At 45.6% G+C, this 26,713-nt stretch overlaps 1 pseudogene; it reads right to left on the bottom strand.

Moving 5' to 3' along the window:
• Window positions 1–2,901: 2,901 nt before the first annotated feature.
• On the bottom strand, window positions 2,902–26,046 carry LOC143595202 (alkane hydroxylase MAH1 pseudogene; annotated as a pseudogene).
• Between the last annotated feature and the right edge of the window lie 667 nt (window positions 26,047–26,713).

Below are 26,713 nucleotides of genomic sequence, written 5' to 3'. Positions count from 1 at the left end.
TATTAAGGTTAAGTGAAATAACCATGATGCATTTAATGATTCATGGGAATCACCTATGTTAGAGAGAAGTGCGGTCGCTTCGAATGGAATTGTGGGGAGGCGCAATTTCCTAGAGCTCTCGCAGAACAAGGACCGTGATCCATGACCATAACGGACACAAGAATGAGGGGTTGACTAAACCAGGGAGAGTATTGTGTGAAGACATATTGTCGTCTACACAAATGGGGGTCTGTTCAAAGTCATCGCGACTACAAACCGCTAGGAGGCTAAGTATGCTTCACAACGGAAGATTCAAAGGGTAACACCTACCTATCCGGCAATACTCAACTGCTGAAACTTACTTCGAAGAATCGATTTCCATTCATGTGGGGGATTGTTGGAAAATTTGTTACGTGTGCATTAGTAGGTTGTTATGACACAACAAATGCACACTAATAGACATTGATGAATGAGATATCGATGTGTGATTGTGTGTATTTAAAAGAAAATACTATAGTGGTGTATCCCACATTGGTGGGATGAAAAACTTGTGCCTTGTTTTTTCTTTATAAATAGAGAGGTAAACTAAGTTGCAACACACACCAAACCTTACACACAACACAAGCATTGTTGCAAGGTTTTTCCAACTTCTTCTTCTTCTACATTTTTGGTTTCTTTTATTCGAACCTTTTTCAGGTTTACGGTTAACTCCGGCAGTACTACTGCTCCGGTTGTTGTACCCTGGGAAACAATGAGTTCTCTTGGGAGACTCGAAATATTGTTTTAAGGGCCCCGTGTTCAACACGATCCTCAGCCAAACCGTTTACATTTTTTTTTTCGTATTGTATTTGGTTTATTTCTTTGATTCTGTATTCTATTTTAGATTCTTGTATTGTATTGTATGAGTAATAAAACTGTTTGTTAATTTTCTGTTTATTTACTCAATTTACGAATTCGGTTCCTACAATTTCAACATCTTATAATTAAGCTACATTAGCAACATTACACTTCCAAGTATTATAAAGGAAAAATGTGCGCCCACAATTCGCCATTGAATATGAATAAACTTTGCATGCTTGTACATGTCATACGCACACATGGGAAACCAACTACGAATTGTGGCCTGCCTATAATAGTATAATACCAAGAGTTGGGGAGTCCAGTAAGTTAATCACATCAATATTGAATAGTGGTGAAGCTTTGACTTAGTCACAAATGGCTCGACAGTCGACACAGAAAAACAACCATAAAGATAAAACCTGATTTAATCCAAAATCTTAACCTCTTACTTTTTACGGTTTGTCAGGATCCGTAAATAAACTCTCACTGGTGATATTCTTTTCTTTTATGTGATAATGGAATTAGAAGTCACGCCTTCTGTTTGCTGTACAAATAAATGAACGACGTGACATAAATTATTTCGACTGGTTGTTCCATAAATTTTGACAGAATGGCAAATTGGCAATCACATGTTTAGAGGGTCCCCTAGTTTTATTTACCATGAAAATTGATTCACATTTTTATTTGTGTTTTGGTTGGTCGTGGGGTACCGGTAGGGTGATATCCAATTCAGTTTTATTATTTTTAATTCACTTAAATTGTGACTTAAAAAGAATTGACCTAATTCAGTTTTATTATTTTTAATTCACTTAAATTGTGACTTAAAAAGAATTAATTATTTAATTAAATTGTTTTTTCAAGTGGAATAATTGGATAGGATCCTTAAGACACGATAAGATCTGTTAATAAAAAATAGTGCGGTATGTCATTTTTTAATTTTCTTAAATAATTGAAATTAATAGGCTAGACTCCATCATTTCCCTTTATTGTTACACAAAACTTAAAACTGTCTTATATTCATGACATATAAAGTAGTTAATTAAACGAGTCGTATTCAAGTTTGAAATTTGTGTTACGGGCGTCGCCTCTTACCTGTAAAACCTGTTAAGACACGAATTGTCAGCCCTAGTCTGGAGCTGATGTAAACGTGTTTTAGAGTCCTCGGACCATTTATTAGTTTCATGTCGCACATAGCTAATTAAACATTCATACGGAGGTAAGTTTTGACTCGTTGAGACAAATGTTGGATTCTGGCTATAATCAAGCGAGCGCTTATGAGAGACGGAAGACAATTCGGGCCGTTTTTTTATAACGACTTGGAGAATTTGGAAGTGCGGGGATGACATGGCTTTTAACAGGCGGGGAGCACGTGAAAATCAAGTCGAGGAGTTGATCAAAGAAGATACAATATTTTGGTTGAAGTTAAGATCTAATACACCTATGCATTTGTAACTTGTTTGTTGATGAACCTAAAAGCGAATCCTAATAAATGTGAATAAGATGAACCTAAGGCTTAGTGTAGTGGGGCGACGATTTGGGCGAAAATGGGCGATTTTTGTGGTGCACACCGCCCCCCTGGGCGAATTTGGGGCGAAAAGGTGCGGTGGAGAGGTGAATTTGTCGCCTGACATCACATTGATTTTATTATTATTATATTAATATGTGTGTGTGTGTTATATATATAACATATATATATTATTATTATATTATTATTGTAGCCCCTACACTATTACACCCCAAAAACAAAAACCCACCCTTTGCTGATTGGGCGTCACATGGCGCAAAACGCCCCAATTTGTAGCCCCTCCACTACACATAGCCTAAAAGCAAAAGGTTCACTAATCACTAAACATTAACTAAACTAGATACATACAAATATATAGATCATATCTAAGAAAAACATCCAGACTACTTTGTCGACAAATTAAATACGAACTGCATTCATAACACACAATGAAACATAAGATAATGCAAATTTTATATAAATGAGACTTCCATATTTTGCTATTATATATAAAAAGCACACTTTATTCTTAGGCAAATCACTAAACACATCCTAAAGGATATGATTGACATCAAACCTTAATATAAAACTTCATTTCTTTTAGTTAACCTCACCTTCAAACCATTCTTCATCTCAAGTATAACCGAATTACTTGGTACGATCGGGTGACTTTCGGCCAGCTCCACATGGTAAAGGTATATTATTGTAGCAGCCACTATCCTCATCTGAGTGAAGCTCGTTTGCTTACCTAAACAAGTTCTTGGCCCAGCATTAAACGCGGGGAACTTAGAAGACGAATGATGTTCGATCCCACCTCCTGTTGCAAACCATCTTTCAGGTTTAAATTTAAAGCAATCCTTTCCCCATATCGATTCCATCCTTCCCATGGCGTAAAAACATAGAATGATTGCAGTGTTACTATCTACTTGATAGCCACTTGGAAGCACATCCGGTTGGACTGGAATTTTATGCTGAAATGGAACCGCAGGGTAAAGCCTTAAGGCTTCATATATCCCGCCATGAAGATAAAGCAGTTTGCACAAATCCAATGCTTGAATATCGCTCCATTTCCCTCCCGCTTCCTTATGTAGTCGCGTCACGAGCTCTTTTCGGATCTTATCTTCTACTAAAGGGTTTTTGGCAAGAAGGTAAAAGAACCAAGAGAGAGTACTGCTAGTCGTATCTCTTCCCGCAACAATCAAATTCAACAAAATGTCTCTTAAAAACTGAAGAAACACTAATCGACCCCGGGCAGATTACGGATAATCTGGGGGTTAAATAGATGTTTCCCACGAGGGTTAGGTCCGGCAGAGATGGTTATTCTGATGACCTGCAAAACAGACACCGTGAGGTCGTCACTGAGAATGGGGGGGGGGGGGGGGTTCCTCCTTGTGACCACCCTCCGGCGTGAGAATCAGACTAGATTGCTCTGAATATAAGTGTAAATTAAGAGAAATAGCTAGTGAAGATAAGATGATGATACCGTTCCAAGGTGTTGGAGTATTTATAGCCGAAGGTAGGTTTCCAAGCAGGTACAGCCAGCTGTATAATATTCCTTTTCTATCAACTGTGGGCTACGCACGTGCCATGCTGGTGGCTGGTGGGTAGGCAGCGGCTGATAGTGACATGGCCGGCTGTGTACTATTCCTTTTCCGCCGGCTATGTACTATTCCTTTTCCGCCGGCTGTGTACTATTCCTTTTCCACCCACTGCAGGCTACGCACGTGCCACGACAAGGGTTGTTGAGTAGGCAGCGGCTGATAGTGACATTTCGTACTAGAGCGTGGTCCTCCTCGTACTGTTGTCGGTGAGCTGTCACCCTGTGATTGGTTCATGGGCTGCTCTAGTCAGATCTTGTCTATTTTGTCCATACCTTGGCAGGTATAGTACAAAAGACCTTCCAGAAGCGTACGGACTGGCTCATTTGGGCGGGAGTATTCCCGCCTTGCTCATTCATTCAGGTGACATTACTGAATTATTGAGAGTTAGTGCCTTGTGCGTGTAGCCTTTCTATTAGTGCGGGTAGCCTTCCCTGATGGCTTGTATCCGCAGCTGCGGGAACAGGCGGGGTACTTCACCATTGGGAGGCTTTTCCTGCGGGAACAGCTGGCGTACTGCGCGTAAGGTCTTCATCTCTGAGCATGGTTGGTCCTGCGGAACCAGTTGTTCCTTGCGCAGACGTCCCTCTTCAAGGTGAGTCTTGCGGGTCCAACTGGGCTCTGCTGGGACCTACCTCTTCAAGTCCCCCCAGTCCAATGTTCTTCTCATGAATTGTTAATAAGTGAGGTGAACTTTTGGACTTAAGCAAGGGGTTTTGGAAAGGGTTTTTAGTTTTAAGGTTTTCCGTGAGGATTCTTCCCGCGGTTTTCCTAATGTCACTCGCAGAAATTCCCGACTTTTCTGCCTGATCTTTGGTTGTGATGCGGGTAGGTGTTTAACCCCTTCGCACATCGGGAGCGTTGAGTTTCACTTGTATAGATTCTTCACGAGGTTTTGGTAGTTTCGGACATAGTGATCAGTTATGTTAAACCACCAATTCCGCCTTGAAGTTTCAAACAAGCTAGTTCTCAACGTTCCCGCTATGCGGAGGTGCTATTTCTCTTTCCGCAAGCACGTTCCAGAAGATCCTTCTTGGTTTCAATTCCCTGCAAGTGCCAAGTATGTGAAGGGTTTCGCCCTGACACTGTACCCGCACTCGTCTTATAGTTTCTTTACTTCCAAGGTATTCTTGGCTTCAATTCCCTGCAGGTGCTAGGTATGTGAAGGGTTTCGCCTTGACACTGTACCCGCACTTGTCTTACGGTTTCTTGGGTACTAAGGTAAGGGGGTATATTCCCCCTTATTTTTGAATCTTTGAATCTTTTTGAATTTCTTTGAAATTCGAAGAGTTGGTGAAAGGATAAGAACAGTCCAAACTGTTGAAGGGACGTTAGTGTCGTCCGACGGTTTTTTCTGACAGTTTCAGGACGTGCAGGAAGTTATGGCGACGTGACAGTATATGGTCATTCCAGACGCTTTTTCAGGCACGTGGCGCGAGTTTTCGGGCGCGTGGGTGCAAGCGGCGCACGTCCTGTCAACAGCTGTTGCCAGCTTGTTTTTTCCACGTGTCATAGTTTCATTGCACCTGCTATTTTCTCTCTCTCCCGCATTAAATTCATCGCATTCATTGCGATGAGTATATAAAGGGGGAGAGGGTTCATCTTAATCCACACTTTCACTTCTCTCTTCTTCTTCTAAACGATTTCCGGCGAATACTCTAACCTTTGTCAAGCATTCTCCTGAAATCGTTCCTTCTTTACATTTAAAACATGTCTTCTACTCATGATCTTGAGGCTACCGCCGAGAAGTCTGACGTGTACGTCGAGAACCCGACGTCCATGTCTGATAAGGATGACAAGAGTACTGCTGGCGAGTGCCAGTGTGCTCTACCCGTTGACCTTTATCAGTACGTCGTCAGGAAGTTCATGCTCGAGCCTTTCGAGCCTGAGTTCCTGCGTCTCATCAGACGATGTACGATGCCCCCAAAGGCAAGATAGGGGTATATGCTGCATTTTTCGTTTATGGGAATCTCAGGTTCCCATTGACGAAGTTTGTATACCGTGTTTTGGAGAGACACGGTGTGCATCTGACGGAGGTACACCCAATGGCGATCGCCAAGATCCGCCATTTTGAATGGGTGTGCCTCATTTTGGGTGTGGAGCCCCATGTCGACCGCCTGATGACCTTCTACTCCTGGAGGTGCATCCAAGGCTGGTACACCTTGGTCACCCGGATCAAGGGTTTGAAGATCTGCGCTACCGAGCGCAGTCTTCGGTCTTGGAAGCGGGAGTTCTTCTACATCTCTGCCCGTGTCGTCCCTATTGCGATGACATTCAAGAATGGGAGAGCACTCCCCAGCCTTCACGCCTCCAACTACCAGGAGGCGGAATGGTTCTCCAAGATTTCCCGGATCCAGACTCCGGTTTACCGCTTTGCGGAGTCCGGGATGGTGATGCTCGGTATGAGCCGGGTGTGGAAGGATGCTGGGGCAGAGGTGCCACAGATTCCCATCGTCCTCGAATACGGTTTGAACTCTATCCCTTACGGTATGCTTCATATTATTTGCTAATTTAGGGTTTTTGTTCTAACCATTTCTTTTTATTTTCAGAGGGAAACGACTTGCAGTCTCTTCTGCGGCCGCGGGAGAGCGGTGGTCCCGCTCGGTTGGGTACTCCTGCTCTTGACGAGAACGAGTTGCCCATCCTTGAGCAGACGACAGATCGGTTTGTGGAGGCCTACCCGCCAGGCCACGAGATACTGAGCGCCACGCGGCCAGGTAAAAGATTATTTAACCCTCGCCCTCTCAATGCTCCAACCTCCGCTGGAATTCCTCTAATTTTGTCATCTTCTGATGAGGAATCCGCAGATGGTCCTTTCTTCGCGATGAAGAAGAAGGCTGCTGGCGGGAAGGGCAAGGCGAAGGTTGCCTCCACTGCCGATCAGGGAAACCGGTCTGAGTCGGAGACCGAGAGTGAAGAGGCGGCGGGGAACCCTGGTGGTGGTGAGACCACTGTTCCGGAGGTTGAGACAGCTGTCACCTCCGGGCAGCCCAGTACAACGACGGTGACCGGCGTGAAGAGGCCGGCTCCATCGGGTTCGTCCCCGCCTGTTCGCACCTTCAAGCTCAAGAGGACTCGTAAGTATAAACTTCATTTACTTTAATCTTCATATCTTTCCGCCATTATACTTATACATCTTGTCTTCGTGCAGGCGTGGATGCTGCTGCATTCCAGAGTGGAGCGGGAGGGAGCAGCTCTGGACCCATGAAGGTAGGTTTGGTCAACCTACCCGAGACGATGACCCAGGCGGCTACGCCTGTTTGCAGTACTGGTTCAGTTGCTCATCCCGTTGAGCCAACTGTTCCAACTGTAACATCATCCCCGCCGGCTGTCAGTGCCATCTTCACGGAATCCTTCACTGAGCCGGTGGTGGTTTCTTCTGCGGGCTCTTCCGCAGTGACGACCACGGTTGTGAGTTCACCTCCGGTGAGTTCACCTCCGTTGGTCTCTACCGCGGCGGCCTCCACCATGCCTCCTCCGGCGCCGGCGACTACGGCCGGTCCTTCAGGTATGTTTGGTGTTGGGGCGTCTAGCCAATCCTTGCCTCCTTCCCGTCTCCCTGACCTTTTGGATGGATATCCCTTAGGTTCAGGTGATGGGTTTAGTGGCTATCGGCCTGTTGTCGACCCTACAGGTGCGTAGGGTTATTTTGGCCTATATCCCTTTTATCATTTCTTTTTCTCTAACTGTTTTTTGTTTTATTGCAGTTCGTGATTCCAACGAGGTGTACGCTCCTCGGTGGAGTATCCGCCGGGGAACGACCCTCCGGATTGCTGAGGAGTGCGTCGAATGGGCACGCCACGCCGCCCCAAGCGGTGCGCTGGGGGAGGCCATGGCCAGCTACCAAGAGGGTAGGCTGTCCAACGAGCTCCGAATCCTCCTTGCCCGGATGCAGCCGCGCGTCGAGCTACTTTTTTCGTGAAAACGACAAGTTAAAGACGTCGCGTAGCCTGGAAGTGGCTCAGGCGCGGGCTATCCGGGAGGAGAATAAGAAGCTTGCCGCCGTTGCTGCGGAAAAGGAGAAGGCCTTCAATGCCCTCGAGGTTGAAGTTCAGGCCCGGCTCGAGGCCCGTTCCAAGGCTACCCAAGCTCCTCTCTAGTTTGGCCTTAAGCTCCTCATTCTCGGTGCGTAGAGGCTCAGCAACAGCTTCAGCCTTGGTGGCCCTCTCAGTTGCGTTCCGAGCAGTTTCCTTAGCCAACCGAAGCTGTTAACGAACAGCTTCGGTTGGCTAAGGAAACTGCTCGGAACGCAACTGAGAGGGCCACCAAGGCTGAAGCTGTTGCTGAGCCTCTACGCACCGAGAATGAGGAGCTTAAGGCCAAACTAGAGAGGCTCCAGCAGGCTCATGATGCCTTGGCCATGGAAGACGCCAAGAAGCTCCAAGAGATCTTGGACCAAAGGGGCATGCTTGACCGCACTGAGCGTAAGCTAAAGGGCGTTGAAGAGGCTACAGCTAAAGATGTGTTGCTTGCCAACCTTACTAAGAACGAAGCCAAACGCGCCCGTGATGAAGCTCAAGCTGCCCTCCAGGAGGCTCTGGTTACCAAGGAATGGCTTCTTCGAGAAGCGTTGTCTCAGGTATGCGCAGTTTCACAATTTCTTTACGCTTTTCCTTACACTTAGAAGAGTTTGATATATTTCTGCTTTGTAGGTTGTGCATCGGGTTTTTACGAACACATCATATGACGATGCTATGAGCGCAGCCCTCAACGCTTCTCATGAGGATGGGGAAAAGGCTGGCTTCCTGCTTGGTCTAGGGTTTGTTGAACAAGGCATCCCGCCATCCAACTTCCCTCTTTATGATGTGGATACTGAAGCTGCTTATGACCAAGCAGTGAATCAGTATGCTGCCTTCCCGCATCCGGTGGTGGAGTAGGTGAACGAGATTACTGCTGCTGATGATGGGCTAGCTATCCTCAAGGCTTTCCTTGAACCGCCACATTCTACTGATGGTGCGGGTCCAAGTGGGAGTGGTCCTGAAGCTTGATCCTTTAGATCCCTTTCCACCGTTAGAGTAGATTTTTATTTTTGTATGCGGGTATATGCCCAGCAATTCTTGTAATATTTGAATTTTGATGGAATAAAAATTATTTGTTAATACATTGCCTTGTAAACCTTATATGTTTTATTTCACGCATATTTAGGTTTAACTTAGTAATTTCTTGAGTAATTGGATAAGTTAACCTTTCAACGTGGCAGATAATAGGTTAAAGTTTTGCTTCCTCTTTCGTGATTGTGCGGGTAAGACCGTCACTTTTACTTAGTAGGATGGCTAAACTTTACCTATGTCTGACCTGCGTGGAGGTTTTCCTCATCTTTTCCTTAGAAATTTTCTAAGTATTTTGAATAAGTTAACCTTTCGACGCGCGGTTGTCAATAGGTTAATGTTCAGTTTCCTATATCATGATTGTGCGGGTAGGACCGTCACTTTCATTAAGTGGGATGACCAAACTTCACCTATAACTGACATGCGTGAAGGTTTTCCTTATCTTTTCCTTAGAAATTTTTACCGTTTTTTGTGTTTATGCGGGTTTTGCCGCCTTCCACACGCAACGACTTACTTCTTCCCATACTTATTTATGCAGTGAATACCGGCATATCAGTGTGGGAAGTTCATAAGTATAAAGGTAAGGCTATCAACACAATGTGATAAAGGAGAATCATTTCCATTAGAAGTGGCTCTAGGCCTTTTCTTTACAAGTTTGGAATTGATCTACATGTAACATTTGCGTAATTGAGCTCCATTCCATGTTCTTGGGATGGGAGTGCCATCGAGCCTTTCGAGCCGGTATGCGCCCTTTCCCAAAACTTCTTTGATAATGTATGGTCCTTCCCAGACCAGGGCCAGCTTTCCTGGGCGTTCTTGGTTCGAAGCCTCCTTGTTACGCAATATGTAGTCTCCGACATTGAAGTTGCAGAGTTTTACCCGCGTGTTGTAGTACTTTTGCATTTGTCGCTTGTAGTTCTCTTCACGCGCTGCGGCTAAGTCTCTGCGTTCTTCGGTTAGCATAAGGTCTAACCGTCTTTCCGCATCATTGTCTTCTGGCTGAATCAAGACCCTTGGTGAGGGTAAACCAATTTCGACCGGGACCATGGCTTCAGTGCCATAAGTGAGGCTGAACGGGGTTTCTCCCGTACTGGCCTTTTTCAGCGTTCTGTTTGCCCAAAGGACGTGTGGAACTTCGTCCACCCAGCCGGATCTGTGTTCCAGGAGTCTTTTCTTTATGCCGTCGACGATGCTCTTATTTGCTCTTTCCACCTCACCGTTACCCTGCGGGTGCGCCACTGAGGTAAAGGTGTGGGTGATTTGAAGTTCTTCCAGCCACTTTTGTAGCTTCTTGTCAGCAAAGTTGGTGCCATTATCGCTCACCAAAGTCTGTGGAAGTCCAAAACGACAAATAATAAATTCCCAAATAAATTTTTTGATATGTTTTGCGGTTGTTTGGGCTAAGGGTTTTGCTTCTATCCACTTGGTGAAGTAGTCGATGGCTACCACTAGAAACTGAACGTTCCCTGCTGCTGTGGGAAATGGGCCTGTCACGTCGATGGCCCACTTCTGAAATGGCCATGAAGAGGTGACTGGAACAAGTTCATTCTTCGGGCAATGCGTGTTGGGTGCGTAGAGCTGGCAAGACCTACACTTTCTGATGTATGCCAGCGCATCCGTATGCATCCCCGGCCAAAAGTATCCCGCGTTGTTTAGCTTAGCTACAACAGCGCGTGGACCTGCGTGTACTCCACAGATGCCCTCGTGTACTTCCCTTAGGAGGTAGCAAGCATCTTGGTTGTCCACGCATCTTAGGAGTGGGCCAAGAAAGTTACGTCTGTAAAGGATGTCATCGATGAGTTGATAGTTCAGCGCTTTACAACGTATTTTTCTTGCCTGTGTTTTTGACTCTGGTAGTATACCCGCTGCAAGGTAATTTATTATTGGTGTCATCCACGTTTCTGTGCCGGTTTGGATGACACAGATTTCCTTGTGCGGGACTGATGGTGCTCCAAGGAGTTCAATGCGGATATCCTTTCCCAAGTGGGTGAAGGCTAATGATGCAAGCTTGCTTAACGCATCCGCAGATTTGTTTTCGCTACGCTTGACGTGTATGACTTTACAATCATTAAAATCGCGCATAAGGGTTTTTGCTTGTGCGAGGTACAGGGCCATTGTGTCGTTCACGGCCGTGTACGTCCCGTTTATTTGGTTAGCTACTAACATGGAATCCACGTGGGCTTCCAAGTTTTTCACTCCCATCTTACGCGCAATTCTCAGCCCGGCCAAGAATGCTTCATACTCCGCTTCGTTATTCGTACTTGGAAAATCCAGTCGAATAACGTAAGTGTATTCTTGGCCTGCTGGGTTGGTTAGTTTCAACCCTGCGCCTGAACCCTCGTTGCTGGCAGCTCCATCAGTGTAGAGTCGCCAGACATCATTGATGTCCTGTGCTGGGGAGGGTTGAGCCTCCTCCTGGCACTCTTTCTCCCGCGAAGCGGGGACTTCAGCAATAAAGTCGGCCAAGACCTGGCCTTTTATTGCTGGTCTCGGCTTTTACTTTATCGCGTATTCTCCCAATTCTATTGCCCATTTGGCTAGCCGTCCCGACAACTCGGGTTTGCCTAGAACGTGTGCAAGTTTGAAGTTGGTGAGAACGGTGATTGGGTGACCTTGGAAATATCGTCTTAGCCTGCGTGAAGCCTGTACAAGTGCTAAGACTAATTTTTCCAGGGTAGAGTACCGGGTTTCTACGTCTGTTAGGACACGGCTAACATAGTAAATAGGCATCTGGATGCCTTTTCGCTCTACTAGGAGGACTGCCCCGGTTGCTCTATTTGTGGCGGAAAGGTATAGGATTAATTCCTCCCCCGCTTCTGGTGCTGTGAGCGTTGGGAGTTCGATCAAGCGTGACCGAATTTCCTGAAAAGCTGCTTCCGCTTCTGGTGTCCAGCGGAAGTGCGTTTTCTTTAAACAGTTTCTCAATGTTGACACGAATGGGAACGACCTATCCGCATGGTTTGACAAAAAGCGGTTAAGTGCGACTAGGCGTCCATTCAGTGTCTGAGCCTGCTTGATGGTGGTAGGTGATTCCATTTTGATAATGGCTTCGACCTTTTCAGGGTTCGCTCTGAAGCCATCTTTAGTAACAATGACTACTAAGAACTTCCCTTCTTCCATCCCAAAGGAACACTTGCTCGGGTTGAGCTTCACGTTTATCTTTCTGAGCGTGTTGAAAGTTTCTTCGATGTCTTTCAACATCGCTTCTGGATCAGGGCTTTTGATGACCAAGTCATCCATGTAGACTTCCAAGTTCCTCCCAATTTGGGCATGAAACTCTTTGTCCATCAGACGTTGGTATGTGGACCCAGCATTCTTAAGTCTGAATGGCATCATTTGATAACAAAATGTGCCATCGGGCGTCCGAAATGCGGCTTTGTCCTGATCATCAAGGGCCATGTGGATTTGATGGTACCCCTTATACGCATCAAGGAAGCATTTAAGGCGAAACGGTGCTAATGAATCCACTTTGAGGTCAATTTCGGGTAACGGGTAACAATCTTTGGGGCATGCTTTGTTTAAATCTTTGAAATCTATGCACATGCGCCATTGTTTGTTAGCCTTCGGTACCATAACGGGATTTGCAACCCATGTTTGATATCTACTAACGCGTACGATGCCCGCGTCAAGGAGTTCCTTGACTTGGGTTCTACACGCGTTAGCTTGTTCCGCCCCCATTACTCTGCGCTTTTGTATGACTGGCGTAAAAGCCGGGTCACACTTGAGCTTATGCTCTGCCTTACTTCGAGGTACACCAGTCATGTCAGCTGGTGTCCACGCGAAGATGTCAGCGTTTTTCTGTAGTAAGCGTTTGAGTAAGGTGCGCGTAGGATCAGTGATTGTTGGGCCAATGGTAACAGCCTGGTCAGGGTATTTGCCATTGAGGGCCCATTTTTCTGGTTCGGTGATGGTTGGTTTAGCCATCTTTGGTTTGGGTTTAAATGAGACAGATTCGATGCATACCTGGGGAATACCGGTGATCATCGCTACACCCTCAGCTGTTGGCCATCCCATCATGCCGTGGACTGAAGATACCACGGCATTGAATCTTGCCATCCCGTCTCTCCCGAAGAGAATGTCGTATGTGTGGTGTGGCTTCTTCATCACGACAAAGTCCACGTCTTCTGTGTGGGAGTGTTTCCCGTCCGTGAGAATGACGGGGAAAGATAGGATACCCAGGGGGGTGTTTGTGCTGCCGTCGAACCCTTCCATCGAGGCGTAGACCGTTTCCAGGCGTTCCTTGTCTTCGTCGTCTAGCTTGTCGAAGAACTGCCTGTACATAACCGTTGACGAGGCACCGTTGTCAGCAAGAGTGCGGGAAGTGATGTAGTGCCCCAGCTGGCTTTTGATGACGATAGGGCCTTCCTTGCTGGGTCCTCCTGGCACTCGCGGGAAGCGCACCTCAGCTTCCTTCCACGCGCATGGTTCTGTCGTTCGTCTTTTTCTTCCTCTGATGTTACTATGAACCATGTGGATGCTGATGTCAACGGGCTTTTGTCCGTTGCCTTTGTACCGGTTATCATTCCTCCCTCCATTCTTGATTGATGCCACAAGGTGTGTAAGTCTTCCATCCTTGACGAATGTTTCAACAATATCCTTCAAGGATGTACACTCCTCAGTGTTGTGACCCTTTGTCCCGTGGAAGTCACAGGATTTGCTCTGATCCGCATTAGGTCGCTGCCGGATTACTGGAGCTTTTGGCCATGGGAGTTTTTTAGTGGCAAATATCTCCGTGACGCTTTTGGTGAGTGGCGTCCACCGGTGTTTTCGGCTTGATGGGTGCGTGTTATCCCTTCCGCCTACTAGAGGGCGAGAGCTGGATGAGGTGTCAAAGTTTACCCTTGACTGCCAAATACCTAGCTTCCTCTTTTTGTTTTGCCGGGCGGTCCGGACGTTGTTTTCTCTAGTCCTCTGCGTGTAGAGGTGTGTATTCTGGGGAAGATCCCTACCCAGTTGCTTCTCCGTTTCGGCAAAGCGCTTGGCCGCCGTCATGATGGCATCCCATGTGGATGGCATGCCGTCCTTACCCGTCAACGTGCGGATAAGCTCTGGGTATTCGGCGCCCTGGATGAAAGCGGCGCGAACCAGATCTTCGCTTATTGTGCCCAGACTCAGCTTTTCGGAGTTGAAGCGAGTGATGAAGTCTAGTAAAGATTCATCCTCCTCTCTAACGCAGTTGAGGATCGACCACTGCTCTTCAGTATATTTCCTCTGTTGACTGAAGTGTTGGCTGAACTTGTGTTGAAAGTCCGCCCAATCATAGATGTGGTGGACCGGTAAACGATCAAACCACGCCCTGGCCGCTCCAACCAGCGTCATCTGGAACATATAACACCACGTGGGTTCCGTCCAGTTGCTGACGGTTGCCCCCGCTATGAATATGTTCAAGTGATCATCTGGGTCGGATATACCATCATAAGTGCCGATGTTGGACATCTGTTTGGCACTTCTCGGGGCGATTGCTTCCGCAATGTCCTTGCAAACTTGGATGTTCCCGCATTTGCAGCAGTTGGTCTAAAGGTTTTGGAGAAGTCACGTGGGTTTCCCCCCGCGTTCCTTGGTTTGAAAGTTTCTCCGAAACTCCTTCTTGGTTGGAAGTCCGTTTCCTTACGCTTCCCTTTCTCCCTATGGCGAGGGTTTGCGTCGGTGTCGGATTCCTCCCGATCATCGTCCGAGTACTCGCACTCACTGCTCATGTTGAGCTATTGTCGAGTGTTTCCGAATTCGTCAGCCTGTTGGAGTGAACGCAAGCGTTCATCCAACTCAGCTTGGAATTCCTTCAGACGTGCTTCGGCCCACGCCTTAACTTGATCGAGTGTTTGGCGGGGGAGCCTCGTCTGTTTCTCCAACTGGGCATCGGTGAATCCCAGTGAAAGATTGTTTACTGCACTTGCCCCGGCTTGGGTAACCGGGGTAGTGTTCGAAAAATTTGTGTAACCGCCGGTGTTCCCCCCAGTAGCTGGGGTTGTGGTTACCGGGGTTTCTTGGTCACTCACTGGCCTTGGGACCGGAGTAACGTTAACCATCTTTTCAGAGGTTTTGAAAAAACTGAGAAAATTAGTTCTAGCTTTTATGCACGGATGGCGCCAATGAAGAAACACTAATCGACCCCGGGCAGATTACGGATAATCTGGGGGTTAAATAGATGTTACCCACGAGGGTTAGGTCCGACAGAGATGGTTATTCTGATGACCTGCAAAACAGACACCGTGAGCTCGTCACTGAGAAGGGGGGGGTGTTCCTCCTTGTGACCACCCTCCGGCGTGAGAATCAGACTAGATTGCTCTGAATATAAGTGTATATTAAGAGAAATAGCTAGTGAATGTAACACCCACCAAAGGCGGATTATACATCGGGGCGCCACATTTTGTTTCATTACTCGTGACACTATTGGGTGTCAATATTTAATAAATATATTCATTCGCGCGCGCGCAACGTAAACACAAGATAACATAAATTAACATAAATCAATATATTATAAGACTAAATATTCGAACAATAATAACTTGTCTTGTTACATTTTAATCTAGGTCCAAAAGTAAAACGTCCTACGTGTCCACAAGCTCCAAATGTAGCTACAGCAAACCTGAACATGTGTTAAAATAAAACGTCAAACACTTGCGTGTTGGTGAGAAATCAAGTTTAATACAATACATAGATAACAATAAATCTGCGCGCAACACGTGTATGTCTGGTGTTTAACAAGGGTGTAATCAGATTGTGATCAAGCCTAAATAGATCATAGTTCATAGTTCAATCCGTGCTCCCAAATGAGCACAAAAACAAGAAAACATCTGTGCAAGTGTAAACGAAGAAAACCGTAAACGATAGGTCTCCCGTGTTCATCCAATGGATCCATGAAAACTTCGGAATAGGCCGAACAAAGCGGTTAATGATACACACATACAAATAAACAGCCAAGTAAACGTCCTCAACACATGGGATACTGCGCGACTAAAGTTCATAAACAAGTTTAAGACTCTAAGTTTGTATGAACACATGAACATCCCAAAACATTTAAAAATAAAAAGGGATTAGATACGAGATTACTCACTTGATAAACGATGCGGTGAAAGATAAAGCAAGAACCAACTTTAAACAAGCACAAGTTAACCTATAAATAAGATTATTGTTTTAATGATTGGTTTTAAGTCTTGATTATAAGTTAGCATAATTAATAAGTAAATTATTATATACAATAGATTACCGGAAAACAGGGCAGAACAGGAGAGGAGGCGACAGAGGACAACGGCAGAGAGCAAAGGAAGAGAGATAATAAGTGTTTGTGTGTGTAGTGTTAAGAAAATAGCATTATTATTTATAGGGAAACCCTAGGGAACACAATCCCTAGAAAAGGGGAAAAGATCTTCAGCAGGATCAAGCAAAAGATAACAAAAGCAAAAAGGTTCCAAAAGCAAAAGATATCAAAAGATATGGCAGCTGCAGGGGACAAGGGAAAAGCTGACAGGTAACAGTAAAAGCATGGGCGGGTCAGATAAAGGTACTGGTCAAGCATGGAAAAAGCAGATCTCAAAAGATATTGTCAGTCACTTTTTCTGTCAACCAATGGGATTGGTGCGCATGCTGCGCCGAAAGTAACTTTTCAGACATAAGATAGGTCAGGTCAACAACACAGGAGATAAGACATCACAAAAGCAAACGGCTAGATTAAACAGAAGAAAACTCAAAGGGTTTAGCGCGAGAAGGCTCGAGTGCACGCGCGAGGGCGAAGGCAGAGAGAGAACAGTCCACAGCGCGCCGCGGGAAGAACTAAAATCCTTAGCGCGTCGCGGGAAGAACTACCGTTCTTAGCGCGCTGCGAGAAGAACTACAATTCTTAGCGCGCTGCGAGAACAGTTCGCCTCGCGTATCGCAGGAACAACTGGTCTTCGCGCAGGCTTCCTTGCAAGGAGTCTGGCGCGTGGAGCTGCGCAGACAACCTTAGGCGGGAAGAACCAAAGGACAAGCAAAGAGTTAAGAGAAAGGGGGGGTTCAAGGCTTAAGGGCGGAACAACGACAAGAGAGAGAAAGAGGCGGGACGGCAACAAGAGGGAAAAGAAGGCGGAGAGAAGAAGAGGGACGGGACGGCGGGAAGGAAAATATTATTAGTAATATATATATTTTAAATGTCAAGTTTTAAAAGAAAATAATTAAATTTTAAATCATAAAAAGAATCGGATTAGAAAACGGGTACCTGGGTCGGGTCGGATTCGGGCAGATGTCACAGTCTCCCCTACTTTAAGAAATTTCGTCCCGAAATTTATCTCGAAGTAGGTTGCGCAGAGAACAGGTGCGGGTACTTGATCTTCATTTGATCTTCCCTTTCCCATGTAAACTCGGCTCCGCGCTTGGACTCCCAGCGAACTTTTACGATAGGGATGCGACTGCGCTTGGTTTGCTTAACCTCGCGATCCATAATCTCAACAGGCTTCTCAACGAAATGCATGGATTCGTCAACTTGAACTTCATCAAGTGGAATGTGAAGGTTCTCGTCAGCTAAACATTTCTTGAGATTGGAAACATGGAACGTTGGATGCACATTACTGAGCGCGGGCGGCAGGTCAAGTCTGTAGGCAACTTTTCCTATACGCGCGAGAATCTTGAATGGTCCAACATATCGAGGAGCAAGCTTACCTTTCTTCCCAAAGCGGACAACACCCTTCCAGGGCGACACTTTGAGGAGAACAAGATCACCAACTTGAAACTCGAGAGGCTTTCGCCTACGATCTGCGTAACTCTTCTGTCGGCTTCTGGCAGTCAGCAGATGATCACGGATCTTGGCGATTTTATCGGTTGTCTCTTGAACAAGTTCGGGTCCTGTGATTTGAGCTTCACCCACTTCGCTCCAACAAATCGGGGAGCGGCACTTACGACCGTAAAGTGCTTCAAATGGGGCCATACCAATACTGGAATGATAGCTGTTATTATAAGAGAACTCGATCAAAGGCAGGTGTGAATCCCAATTACCTCCAAAATCAAGAACACAAGATCGGAGCATATCCTCAAGAGTTTGAATAGTTCGCTCAGACTGACCGTCAGTCTGAGGATGATATGCGTACTCATGTCCAAGCGAGTTCCTAGCGCAGATTGGAGAGATTTCCAAAAGCGGGATATAAAACGGCCATCGCGATCGGATATGATGCTCAAAGGAGTACCATGGCGGCAGACAATCTCCTTGACATAAAGCTGCGCGAGTTGCTCAACACGGTAGTTTTCACGAATGGGCAGAAAGTGAGCAGACTTAGTCAAACGATCCACTATTACCCAAATGCTATCATGTTTGCTTGCTGTCAAAGGTAACTTGGTAATAAAGTCCATCGCTATCCCTTCCCATTTCCACGTAGGAATTTCTGGTTGTTCGAGCAAACCAGATGGGCGTTGATGTTCAGCTTTTACCTTAGAACAAGTCAGGCATTTAGCTACGAACACAGCAATATCCTTTTTCATACTGGGCCACCAATAAGTAATGCGCAAATCTTTGTACATTTTATCAGCGCCGGGATGAATAGAATACCGAGATTTATGCGCTTCACTCAGGATATCAGCGCGAAGATTCTCATCAAAGGGAATCCAGATGCGATTGAGATAGCAGAGAATTCCACTCAGATTAGGGACAAAGTGAGCTTCCGCGCCACACGCTAACTCGGCGCGAAGGTTACCATTACTGATGGATGCGCGCTGCGCGTCGCGAATGCGTGATTCAAGATTGCTCTGAATCGGCGAAAAGTGAAGCTGCGTGCGCGGCAAGATACAGTTAAGCTGGCAGGGTTTGCGGCTGAGCGCATCGGCTACCACATTAGCCTTACCAGGATGATACCGGATCTCACAATCGTAATCGCTGATGAGTTCGTTCCATCGGCGTTGTCTCATGTTGAGTTCCTTCTGATCAAAGATATGCTGAAGGCTTTTATGGTCAGTGTAGAGGATACACTTGGTACCATAAAGGTAGTGTCTCCAGATCTTTAAGGCAAAAACAACTGCGCCGAGTTCGAGGTCGTGAGTTGTATAATTCTTCTCGTGAACCTTGAGTTGCCTTGATGCGTAAGCGATAACCTTGCCTCGTTGCATAAGAACACAACCGAGACCTTGGTTGGATGCATCGCAATACACGACAAAATCATCATTACCCTCAGGTAGCGCAAGGACAGGAGCTTCACACAACAAACGCTTGAGCGTCAGAAAGGCTTCTTCTTGCTTCGAGCCCCAAATATACGGTTTACCTTTGTGCGTTAGAGCTGTTAAAGGCAAAGCGATCTTTGAGAAGTTCGAAATGAAGCGCCGGTAATAACCAGCTAAGCCCAGAAAGGAACGGATCTCGGTAGGAGTGGTCGGCGTAATCCAGTTCTTGATTGCTTCAATCTTGGATGGGTCGACATGAATACCCATCTTGTTTACAACATGACCAAGAAACTGTACTTCATCAGACCAGAATTCACACTTGGAGAGCTTGGCAAAGAGCTGCTCGGCTCTAAGCTTTTGCAATACCAATCGAAGATGTTGCTCATGCTCGGCTTTGGTCTTAGAATAAATCAGAACGTCATCGATAAACACAATCACGAATTTATCCAAGAAAGGCCTACACACCCGATTCATTAGATCCATGAAAACGGCGGGTGCGTTGGTTAAACCGAAGGACATGACCAAGAATTCAAAATGGCCATAACGAGTTCGAAAAGCAGTCTTGGGAACATCTTCATCGCGGATGCGCAACTGGTGATAGCCAGAGCGGAGATCGATCTTGGAGAAACAAGAGGCACCTTGGAGTTGATCAAAGAGGTCGTCAATGCGCGGTAAGGGATACCGGTTCTTAATGGTGAGTTTGTTCAACTCGCGGTAATCGATACACATGCGAAACGTACCATCTTTCTTTTTAACGAACAACACCGGAGCACCCCAGGGCGAAGAGCTAGGGCGAATGAATCCTTTAGCGGTCAACTCTTGAAGTTGACTTGCCAATTCTTGCATTTCAGCGGGTGCAAGACGATAAGGAGATTTGGTTACGGGGGAAGCACCAGGGACAAGATCAATACGGAACTCGACTTCACGAGCGGGAGGGATACCAGGAAGATCATCAGGAAAAACTTCAGGGAAGTCACGCACAACAGGGATTTCGCGAAGCTTCTTCTTTCCTTCATCGGGTTTAACCACATGGGCTAAAAATGCAATACACTTCTTCCGCATGAGTCTTCGGGCTTCGGCGCAAGACATAAGCTTAAGACCACTGGAGGGTTTCTCGCCGTAGATGTGAAGATCACCGTTTTCTCGAGGAATGCGAATCAACTTCTTGGCGCAAATAACTTCGGCGCGATTATTCGAGAGCCAGTCCATACCAATGATAACATCGAAACTTCCAAGAGGCATGGGGATGAGGTCGATTAGAAAATCGTTTTCGTTAAGGTTAAGCGTGCAATCCTTAATCACGGAGTTAATTAAAACAGTTTCACCATTAGCCAATTCAACTGAAAAATTTTCTTTTAAGTTATCGCGCGGTCGCGCAAGCTTCTGCTCAAACGCGCGAGAAATAAAACTTCGATCGGCGCCAGTATCAAAAAGTACAGAAGCATAAAATCCGTTAAGCAAAAATGTACCATTAACTACGTCATTATTCGCTTGCGCTTGGTGCGCGGTTATGTTAAAAGCTCGACCGCGTGTCACTTGGTTCGAAATCTGGTTCACCGGATTCGCTTGCGTGATTTGCACTTGTAGTCTCGGGCACGCGTTCCGGAAATGACTGGGATCACCGCAGTTAAAGCACGATCTGGGTCGTGGGTTTTGGTAGGTTGGTTGTGGGTTCTGCGGGTAGACTGGTGGTGTTGGCGCAATTGGATTGGCGGAAGGGATTCTACAGTACTCGCCTGAGTGACCAACGCGGCCACATCGGTTACATTGTCGACATGGGACTTGTGGTGGGTGGTGAAATCTACAGGTTGGGCAGAAGGGTTGGGTTCCTGTGTAAGGTTTCTTAGTTGGCGGGGCAGGGAGTGCGGGATTGGTTAAGGCATAGTTGTGGACTATAGGGGGTGTTGGGTAGGTCGACAGTGGGTTAGGCGCGTAAACTGGAGGTAGGTAGGGTTGCTGGATAATGGGTGGGCTGGTAAGCGCATAGGCTTTGCGCCTGCGCTTGAGGTTGTTACGGTTTGAGGGTTCTGGCTTGGTTTCTGTTGGTTCAGGGGCAGTCTTGGTGGGTTTGGTCTTCTCAGCTCCCCGCAGGAACAGGGTTCCTGCTCTGACATGGTTGTCGCTGAGCACAGCGGCCAACTCAATGGCGTCAGAGAGGGTTACTGGGTTTCTGGCCCATACAGAATCTTGAATTTCCATGGGGAGACCCCCAAGGAACTTCTCTATGGCTCGGCGGGAAGGGGTAACAAGGTGAGGAACAAGCAGGCTTAGTTCATGGAAGCGCGTCGCGTACTCGCGCGCTTCACCGCTGTATTGCTTAAGATTCCAAAATTCCTCCTCCAGGCGCTTAACTTCGTTGGGAGGGCAGAATTCTCGCGTCAGAATTTCCTTGAATTCCTCCCATGTCATGCTAGAAGCAGCTTCTGCGCCAAGCGCATGAGCTACTCCATTCCACCATGTAAGCGCTCTAGATTCCAGGACACTGGAAGCATATAGGGTTCGTCTGTCTGAGGGGCATTGGGTGTGGAGGAAAGTGTTTTCTATTTTCTCAAGCCACTGGAGCATCACGGTGGCTCCTTCAAGACCTGTGAACTTTGGAGGGTTACCCGCATTAAAGGACTTAATGTTATAACTGGAGGTATTGTTTTGGCTCAAAGCTTGGGCTATTGCGGCGGCCATTTCCTGGGAACGTTGCAGCGAACGTCTGCGCGCGGCTTCTCTCCTCTGAAATCGGCGAGATAGCGGAGGCATTCTATAAAAGTTTTAATTTTTTTGTTAATATCTTAGCGCAAAGTATAATCTTATAAAGCTTGGTTTCGCGGGGTTAGATACCATCAACAGTTAAAGTAAAACATGAATTTGAATGCAAACTTAATACAGATAACAAATTCGAATCGAGAATCGACAATTCATGTATCACCATGACTTTCCGAATTCTCAATTTAAAATGACGAGTAAACGAGTATTGGAGATTGACGATTCATGTATCACCATGACTTTTCAATCCTCAATATAAAATATACAAGAAAATGAGTATTGGAGGTTGACAATTCATGTATCACCATGACTTTTCAAGTCTCCAACCTTAGAACATAATCGTAAATGGAATTTGAAAATCAACTATTCATGTATCACCATGACTTTTCGGATTTTCAATCCCAACAAACGAATATGTAAGTAAAACCAATAAAAATCGAAATTCAGCAATAATCGAAATATCGCGAAATAAAACATAAAACCATACGCTGCGTCTGCGCAAGCATATTTATAAATAACGAGTAATTAACAATAAGCGCGCAAACATGAGATTTCTCTCATGCGCGAGAAGGGACTCTTAGGTATTCTAGGCCGTTACGTCTAACCACCTATCCTAAAGTCAACGGGCTCTGATACCAATCTGTAACACCCCGACCAAAGGCGGATTATACATCGGGGCGCCACATATTGTTTCATTACTCGTGACACTATTGGGTGTCAATATTTAATAAATATATTCATTCGCGCGCGCGCAACGTAAACACAAGATAACATAAATTAACATAAATCAATATATTATAAGACTAAATATTCGAACAATAATAACTTGTCTTGTTACATTTTAATCTAGGTCCAAAAGTAAAACGTCCTACGTGTCCACAAGCTCCAAATGTAGCTACAGCAAACCTGAACATGTGTTAAAATAAAACGTCAAACACTTGCGTGTTGGTGAGAAATCAAGTTTAATACAATACATAGATAACAATAAATCTGCGCGCAACACGTGTATGTCTGGTGTTTAACAAGGGTGTAATCAGATTGTGATCAAGCCTAAATAGATCATAGTTCATAGTTCAATCCGTGCTCCCAAATGAGCACAAAAACAAGAAAACATCTGTGCAAGTGTAAACGAAGAAAACCGTAAACGATAGGTCTCCCGTGTTCATTCAATGGATCCATGAAAACTTCGGAATAGGCCGAACAAAGCGGTTAATGATACACACATACAAATAAACAGCCAAGTAAACGTCCTCAACACATGGGATACTGCGCGACTAAAGTTCATAAACAAGTTTAAGACTCTAAGTTTGTATGAACACATGAACATCCCAAAACATTTAAAAATAAAAAGGGATTAGATACGAGATTACTCACTTGATAAACGATGCGGTGAAAGATAAAGCAAGAACCAACTTTAAACAAGCACAAGTTAACCTATAAATAAGATTATTGTTTTAATGATTGGTTTTAAGTCTTGATTATAAGTTAGCATAATTAATAAGTAAATTATTATATATAATAGATTGCCGGAAAACAGGGCAGAACAGGAGAGGAGGCGACAGAGGACAACGGCAGAGAGCAAAGGAAGAGAGATAATAAGTGTTTGTGTGTGTAGTGTTAAGAAAATAGCATTATTATTTATAGGGAAACCCTAGGGAACACAATCCCTAGAAAAGGGGAAAAGATCTTCAGCAGGATCAAGCAAAAGATAACAAAAGCAAAAGATATCAAAAGATATGGCAGCTGCAGGGGACAAGGGAAAAGCTGACAGGTAACAGTAAAAGCATGGGCGGGTCAGATAAAGGTACTGGTCAAGCATGGAAAAAGCAGATCTCAAAAGATATTGTCAGTCACTTTTTCTGTCAACCAATGGGATTGGTGCGCATGCTGCGCCGAAAGTAACTTTTCAGACATAAGATAGGTCAGGTCAACAACACAGGAGATAAGACATCACAAAAGCAAACGGCTAGATTAAACAGAAGAAAACTCAAAGGGTTTAGCGCGAGAAGGCTCGAGTGCACGCGCGAGGGCGAAGGCAGAGAGAGAACAGTCCACAGCGCGCCGCGGGAAGAACTAAAATCCTTAGCGCGTCGCGGGAAGAACTACCGTTCTTAGCGCGCTGCGAGAAGAACTACAATTCTTAGCGCGCTGCGAGAACAGTTCGCCTCGCGTATCGCAGGAACAACTGGTCTTCGCGCAGGCTTCCTTGCAAGGAGTCTGGCGCGTGGAGCTGCGCAGACAACCTTAGGCGGGAAGAACCAAAGGACAAGCAAAGAGTTAAGAGAAAGGGGGGGTTCAAGGCTTAAGGGCGGAACAACGACAAGAGAGAGAAAGAGGCGGGACGGCAACAAGAGGGAAAAGAAGGCGGAGAGAAGAAGAGGGACGGGACGGCGGGAAGGAAAATATTATTAGTAATATATATATTTTAAATGTCAAGTTTTAAAAGAAAATAATTAAATTTTAAATCATAAAAAGAATCGGATCAGAAAACGGGTACCTGGGTCGGGTCGGTTCGGGCAGATGTCACAGTGAAGATAAGATGATGATACCGTTCCAAGGTGTTGGAGTATTTATAGCCGAAGGTAGGTTTCCAAGCAGGTATAGCCAGCTGTATAATATTCCTTTTCTACCAACTGTGGGCTACGCACGTGCCATGCTGGTGGCTGGTGGGTAGGCAGCGGTTGATAGTGACATGGCCGGCTGTGTACTATTCCTTTTCCGCCGGCTATGTACTATTCCTTTTCCGCCGGCTGTGTACTATTCCTTTTCCACCCACTGCAGGCTACGCACGTGCCACGACAAGGGTTGGTGAGTAGGCAACGGCTGATAGTGACATTTCGTACTAGAGCGTGGTCCTCCTCGTACTGTTGTCGGTGAGCTGTCACCCTGTGATTGGTTCATGGGCTGCTCTAGTCAGATCTTGTCTATTTTGTCCATACCTTGGCAGGTATAGTACAAAAGACCTTCCAGAAGCGTACGGACTGGCTCATTTGGGCGGGAGTATTCCCGCCTTGCTCATTCCTTCAGGTGACATTACTGAATTATTGAGAGTTAGTGCCTTGTGCGTGTAGCCTTTCTATTAGTGCGGGTAGCCTTCCCTGATGGCTTGTATCCACAGCTGCGGGAACAGGCGGGGTACTTCACCATTGGGAGGCTTTTCCTGCGGGAACAGCTGGCGTACTGCGTGTAAGGTCTTCATCTCTGAGCATGGTTGGTCCTGCGGAACCAGTTGTTCCTTGCGCAGACGTCCCTATTCAAGGTGAGTCTTGCGGGTCCAACTGGGCTCTGCTGGGACCTACCTCTTCAAAAACATATCTTGATCCCTTGAAGTGACACGTTGCTGTTTTACCTCTCTAATTAGAGTTGCTAGAAAATGAAAATTTTCTTCCCCGGGTTGATCATTGTTCATATTATTAAGATCCTTTTGGTTTTGAGCTAAGTTCTTGTATATGAACTCATCAATGTCTTTCCATGCTTCACTTAACTTTTTCTCTTGTCCCACGTTAAGAAATCGTTGCAATTTCCAAATTTTTTCAGGCACGAGATGCCTAATCAAGATCGCTTCTTCCGCGTGTGACAAAGCCTTGTCACATGGAATATAAGGAAATTCAAGACACATGCTTTTTGGGTCGTAACCAAAAATCGATTGACATATAATATCAAACGCAAACCTTTGAAATACATCCTGCAAATCCAACTCCACCCCTCTTTGCGAAATGTTGTCAAGTGCTGGAAATAATCCTTTCTCAACCTTGCTCCAAATATTCTTGTTGAGGAGGCTATGGAAGCTAGGATGGTTTAGAAGGGGCATGAGCGTTCTGCGGTGGAACTGCCATATCTCTCCGTCGCTGTTGGAGACTCCTTCTCCAAGGATATCGAAGATTTGACCAAAATGGTCACCTTTAGGATAATTAGGGAAGTTTTTGCTCAAAATGTGATGGATGTCTGCAGGAGTTGAGGTCAGAAGCATGTCCATTTTGGCTAACCAAGGTCCTTTTAGGAAGAACGTACCACCAGTATATGCGAGGACGTCGCTGGCATATTCTTGGAGTCTTTGGAGATTTACAAGGACAGCCGGTATTCCACCAATTAGCGGCCAATTTGTCGAGGTGTTAGAACTATGACGTCGACGCACATATAAGACAATCAGAAAGCAAATTACAAATGGTAAGAGAATGGTATGGCCTTCAAGGAAAGCCATGGAAAGAGTGAAAGATGAAGGGCAAGAGATATTTCTTTATCAGGAAATAGTTACTTATAAAAGACTAAAAGAGTCTCCTTACATGATCCTTTAAATACCCATTATATATAACAACTAGAAGTGGCGAAGATTGGAGTAACACACCGGGGGCCCGGACTCAAAACGTATACCAAATTTCAAAAACGAAGGAGGTTGGGCTCAAATTTTCGGCCAAAAATGGCTAACTTTACACTACGTATAAAAAATGACTAAATTTATACTACGTGTATAAAAATTTCGGCCGAAAACGGCTAAATTTTACATTGCGTATATAAAACTATGGCCGAAAACAGCTAAGTTTACACTAAGTATAAAAATTTTCGGCTGAAAACGACTAATTACACTACGTATGAAAATTGCGGCCTAAAACGGCTAAATTTTACACTGCGTATAAAAATTTTCGGCCGAAAATGGCTAAATTTACACTACGTATAAAAAATTTCGGACGAAAACAGATAATTTTACACTAATGCGTAAAAAAACAAGGGAGGCCGGGGCCACCCCAGGCCTAAGCAACCTTCGCCCTTGACAACTAGCATGGTCCTTTAAGTGTGGTTTTATTAGTAGTGATGAAATTCGGGGCCATTGAACCACACTCCCACTTCTCTCCTCTTTGTCGACGCTACTT

This window comes from Bidens hawaiensis, unplaced genomic scaffold, assembly GCF_021521415.1.
Source record: "Bidens hawaiensis isolate Kalapana, Puna unplaced genomic scaffold, B.hawaiensis_p1.1 tig00044792_1, whole genome shotgun sequence".
In the NCBI taxonomy this organism is placed as follows: domain Eukaryota; kingdom Viridiplantae; phylum Streptophyta; class Magnoliopsida; order Asterales; family Asteraceae; genus Bidens; species Bidens hawaiensis.
Note: the sequence above shows the minus strand (reverse complement) of the source record. Positions and strands in the feature narration are given on the sequence as shown.